The sequence below is a fragment of the Sorex fumeus genome, unplaced genomic scaffold (genome assembly GCF_029834395.1).
Source record: "Sorex fumeus unplaced genomic scaffold, SorFum_2.1 ptg000061l, whole genome shotgun sequence".
In the NCBI taxonomy this organism is placed as follows: Eukaryota; Metazoa; Chordata; class Mammalia; order Eulipotyphla; family Soricidae; genus Sorex; species Sorex fumeus.
This window is the reverse complement of record NW_026606118.1, coordinates 22,917,501-22,923,908: the sequence shown is the minus strand read 5'-3', so window position 1 is coordinate 22,923,908 and position 6,408 is coordinate 22,917,501.

Genomic DNA, 6,408 nt, shown 5'->3' with positions numbered 1-6,408 from the left:
GTTCCTACTATAAATAGGCCTTATGAAATAAACCGGGAAAGGTTTCTGTTTCATTCTGATAGTATTTGTTAGTATTAATACCTTTTCTTTAGTGTTTAATAAGGACTTTTAATCATGGCATCTGCACTGAAATTTTCTTTGCATAAAAAAATTTTAGTTATAAATTAATGGATGGAATATTGCTCAGACTTTTCTGCTAATTCTTAAGCTCTTTTTAATAGCAACATTTATAAAATGTCCATTTAGATACTAAATATATTAGCCAAAAGGCACTTCATCACCTTTCAAATTCTGCAAAACCCTCCCAAATCTTTCAGTGCTAGTAATGATTTGTATTTTCATTTTTAATTGATCAGGCTAGCTAGAGTTTTATGAATCATAACAAATTTTCTCCTTAACTTTTTCTCTGTTTCACTTATTTTTTCCTATCCCTTAGTTTCTCAATCTTAATTTCTACTTTATTACTTTTTACTTTTTTATTTCATTTAATTTACTTGGATTATTTTTAGCTTTCTAAATTGAAAGTTTATAATATGGGTTCTATATCTCTTTTTTTCTAATGTATTACAAATATCACATTACTTTAAATAGTCTTTTAGTTTCATTCTACAACTTTGCATTACTATGTGTTCATTATCACTCATTTGAAAACATATTCTAATTCTCTTTTTGTTTTTTTTCCCCCTTTGGTCAATAAGTTAATTCAATCTACATATATTTATTTAATTTCCAATTTTTATCTGTAAATGCTCGCAGAAATTTCCAGATGCTTCTCTTTTAAATTTGTTTTAATTATTAAAGAACATACTATATAATTTTAGTCCTTAACATTTATTGAAAATTGTTATATGGACCGTGGTCCATGTTGGTAATGTATGTTTGAAAAGTTGCAATTAGTCATGCGGTGTCTTTTGTACATATCAATGAGTTGGTTTATAGTGTTGTTCAAATCCATATTATTTCTGATTTTCTGACTATTTTTCCTGTTAAATAATGGGATAGGTGTATGTTCTGAAATCCACTATTATAGTTCACAAAACTTATCTATTGTTTCTTCTATTTCTGACCCTTTCGGAGTCATTGTTATTAATTGTGTGTATATTGATAATCATTACATACACTTGTGTAGACTTCTTTAACTTCATGAAAAGTTTTGCTTTTTCATTAGCAATAACCCTTCATTGTACATTTGTTTTGTCTTATATTAACATAGCTAGTCCTTGTTTAGTGTTTCTATGTACATTAATTTATTATTCTTTTCTTTCAACCTATTCAAGTATTTAAAATGTTACTTTTAGAGCAAAATAGTTTTATTAATGCAGCATGAGATAAAAGAGAAAAAAAGAAGAGAGTTTGAGAAGAACCCCATACAATAAAAAAGAGGGATTACAAACTCATGCAGACAATTCCCATTATGTGGAAAACCTGGAGCATGTCTCCTCTGTACAATTTGCAGTTCTGATTTTTAAAAGCCGGTTTCCCATTCTCTGCTTGTATGTAGTTAGTTAGTTTAGATTTATAAATATTCTTTTTACTATGAGTTTTAAATCTTCGATTTTACTGTTGTGTATGTTTTTTGTTTGATTCCTCTATTCATAATTTTCAGCTTTGTGTTAATCAAATATTTTGCAAATGTTATCATAAATTCTGTATTGACTTTATAACATGTCTTAATTTGTTAGTGGCTACTCTAAAATCTATAAAATGTAGCTGTAACATATAAAATTCTACTAAATTGTATTTAATTATGTTCAGTTGACTATAAGAAACATTTGACAGTATAGTTCTGCTTAACCACTCACTTTTTTAAGCATTACTCTTTCTATATATATCTAGTTATTCCAGAAAATAGTTGTATGAATTAAGTATCTTTTAAAATGCAACTAGTAAAAGAAGCCACATATATTTTGAAGATTATAATAAAACATATATTTATATTAATTAATATATTGCACAATTATTCTTTCCCATGCTTTATTTATTATTTGTATCTAAAGTGTAACCTGGTACATTTTTTTTCTTTACCCTGAAGAGCTTGTAAATACTGCTGTTCTGCTACAACTATTTTATTTCAATTATTTTAACCTAAAAGTGCATTTCTTATATTAATTTTGAATGACAATTTTTAAGACTCTAGATACCTTGAATAATAGCTTTTTCAGCACTTTGAATATGTCATTCCCATATCTGCTATCCCCTGTTCTTTCTGCTTACAGGTCAAGCATTTTCCATGATGTTGTCTCTTTCTCTCTACCTTGTTATTGTCCTTTTGCTGCTTTGAAACTTTCTAGTTATTTTTGGCTCTCATTAGTTTGAATCAGATAAGTCATATTATTTCCCCAGTTTTAAATTTCATTTAGGCTTTGTAAAGCATCCTGATTTGTGCACGTGTTTGTTTTTGGTTCTTGGGCCACACTCGGCAGTGCTCAAGGTTTACTTCTGGCTCAGGGATCACTCTGCCAGTGTTTTGGGAACCATATGGAACACCAGGAATCTAATTTGCCATATAAAGGTATGCAAGTGCCCTGCCCACAATCTCTCGTGCCCCAATTTGTGTTTCATTTTTTACATTTTTTTCTAATTTCATTTTATGATAACATTGTGATTTCCAAAGTTGTTCATAACAGTGTTGTTTCAGGAAAACAATGTTACAACAACAACCCCACCAACCAGTTTCTCTCCCACCACCCAGGCTTGCTCCTTTGACAGGAACATAACACATTTCCTTCATATTGACTGCTATATTGTTTTAATCTATGTAAATAAAAAAACTTAAATCACTTAATACAATATAATGCCTGTTTTCACTTACTTAAGTAAGTTTTTAACCTGACAACTAAAATACATTAAATTTAATTTTATTTTCTACTTGGGTCTCATTGTGGTAATCGTCTTCCTTATCATTAACAAAATTTTAATTTTAATTCTTTGATAATACATTTTAGCACTTATATGGAATAAGTAAAGCCTATAAATGGACAATTTGCTAAGAGTGAAAAGAATTAAAAAAAGGTAAAAGAGAAAATTTGAATAGGCCTATAAAAGTATAATATTTTATTCTAATTTAAAGAGCCATGCTATTCTTTATATTTTCTAATTTGGTCTTACCTTTCCTTCCAAATCATAACTCCAATGAGATGTTGGGATCCTTCAGAGATTATCCATTCTATTCCAATCTGGTTGTCCAAAATAAAGAATAAGTCACTGGTTTTGACTTAGAGATTACTGTTGAATAACTCTGAGCTCTAACAGTTCTGTCCAAGATCTTTTGTTTATGGTTTATCTTAGAATAGCTGGGGTTTTACCACACTATGAAGTCTTTTTCTTTATTAATTATGGTTCAACATTATAAGTATTCCCATTCATGATTAAAGATGGGATTATTGGTTTTTTTCCTGACATCACAAAACTAAAATCTGAAAACAATTTTAATCATATGGAAGAGATTCAAGTAATAATAAACATTTGCCCAACACGTTGCAAATTTTACGGCATTGCCCTATTTACTGAGTCACAAAATTTGTAGATTACAAATTGTTATATGTTGAATAGGTGTGGCTGTAGTTTCAATTTTACCAAAATTAAGTTAAATATTCAAAGTGCCATATAGTATGATGCATATTTACAGGATGATCAGAAAATCGTGCTTTAATACTCCTATGAACCATGCCATCATCTATTCAGTTTAACTTCTCGGGACTTTATCAAGGATCCATATCAATGATTCTTTCATTTATATAATACTTCCAAAGCTACAATATAATAAGACTAATGGAGATTAATTTAAAAATGGTAGTTTTGGAAATTTAACAATTCAATCTGTAAATTAATTATTAAAACATATTCTTACATATTAAATAGATTAATTTCAGAACACATACATTTGCACAGAATTATAGAACTCTTATTTTAGATATGTTATATATATTTTATCACTTTAAGTCAAAAGATTAATTTTACCATATTGTTAATTGATATACTAACATTAAGGAAAACATATACTGTAAATAATTATGACTTTCATGAAAGCAACTTTTCATGTAAAGTAAAACATATCCAAACATGAAAAATACAGTATAAATTAATAATAAATTAATAATTAATAATAAATTAATAATAAATTCAGGATTAATAAATCAATATAATGTTAATGCTGGCGTGGATGTGGGGAAAAAGGGATGCTCTTTCACTGTTGGTAGGAATGCCCACTAGTCCAACCTTTCTGGAAAACAATATCAACAGTCCTTCAAAAACTAGAAATTGAGCTTCCATATGATCCCGTGATACCGCTTCTTGGAATATATCCCAAGGATGCAAAAAAGCACAGTAGAAATGACATCTGTACCTATATGTTTAATTGCAGCTCTGTTCACAATAACCAAAATCTGGAAACAACCCAAGTGCCCTAGAACAGATGACTGGTTAAAAATTTTATCTTTAAATTGAGTTTTCATAGCTTACAGTAGTAATGAAATTGTTATTTTATAGTTTCAGAGTACTACTTCAACCCCTCCACCAGTTTTAAAGATTCTTCTTCCATTTTTACATGATCCTTTTGTCCTTGCCAGCACTACTCAGTTCCCTGTTCTATTGATCATGTCTTCATGATTTTGTCTATTGGGGATTGTATAATCCCTTTATTTTTTCATCTTTAATTCTCTTCATATGAGTGAAATCATCCAGTAATTATCTTTTATCTTATGACTCACTTCACTCAGCATGACACCCTGCAATTCCATCCAAGTTACAGCAAGCTGAAATTTTTCATCTTTTCTCACAGCTGAATAGTATTATATTGTTCATATATACCACAATTTTTATCTACTCATCTGTTGTTGTGCACACTTGGGTTGTTTCCAGGTCTGGGTTATTGTGAATAGTGCTTCAATGAAATAGACGTACATATGTCTGTTCCCACTTATATTTTTTGGGGGGGTAGATTCTCAGAAGTGGAATCATGGGGTCATTTGAAAATGCTATTTGTAATGTGTTGAGGAATCTCCAAACAATTTTCCAGAAATGCTGAATCAAGCAACAGTCTCATTAACAGTTTTGTTTTGTTTTGTTTTGTTTTGTTTTGTCAGATTTACAATACTGCCAATGATAGAATTTTGTGCATGCAACATTTCAAGACCATACCTCCAACCAGAGCATTTCCTTTTCTCTACCATTGTCTCAGAGACTACCCCTCATACCCCCTTCTACCCTTTTCATCATGGCAGGCCCAGTTATGTAGCCAGTTCTCAAATTCTGTTGCTTTGGGCCACCGTTTTTTTATTCCCTTTGCTGTCCTTCTTTATAGCTGATATGTAAGAGAGAGGTCATTCGTATCTCACTCAGAATGATATACTCTAGTTCTATAATGTAGCAGCAAATTGCCTGATTTCATTTTTTTAAATATTCAAGTACTATTGTATCATGTATAGCTATCACAGTTTCATTATCCAGTAGCATATTCCTGGACACTTGAATTGTATACAGATTTGGGGCTATTGTGAACAGTGCTGCAATGAGTGCTGAAAATCTGAATACTATAATATGCCTTTTATGACAGGAACAAATAAAATTTTCAGGCTCGGCAGGCTACCGAGAGTATCTCACCCGCACAGCAAGGCCTGGCAAGCTACCCATGACGTATTCGATATGCCAAACACAGTAACAAGTCTCACAATGTTACTGGGCCTGCTCTAGCAAATCGATGAACAGCGGGAGGACAGTGACAGTGACAGTGGGGTAGATGCCAAGAAGTAGGGTTAATTAGTGGATACTAAGGGAAAAAAGATAGTTATCTAATCTAATATTGTGTTTGAATTAAAATAAATTATGAAAATATTTCAATATGCGCTTTACTTTTTTAATGATTCACTGAAAGTATATTGCCTCCTTTTTCATATAGAGAGGCTATAGCGACCTGGGCTGCTTTTGAGGACAGATGACATTGTTCATCCAGGTCACCAGGACCATGACAAAATACTGCCAGGTATTTTGCAGGGCTTTACATATGCTAGGCATGTGCTCAACCATTTGAGCCTTTTCCCCAATTTAAGAGACAGTAGTATATAAGTCTCATAAGTATATGAGTCATATAAGTATGTCTGGAAAGTTAATTTGCCAGTGGAGAACAGAGCTAACCTTCCTGTATTCCCTCTGCTATTGTGATGAAAAAGATGGAAAGAAAACAGTAGCCAATAAATAGGTGAATAGTTCTTTAGGGCATCTTTGGAATAGCTCCTTCCCAAAGCAATGAAGAAATGACCTACATTATTACTATGAGCATAAGTTTCTTAAGTCTACTTGAGCTGAGACAGAAAATTGATGATTCAGGTTTATCTGGGGAGCCATAAAAATGGTTATGTACTCATAGATAAGATAATTATCAACTTTTTAAAAGATTTCTACTTAATAGCT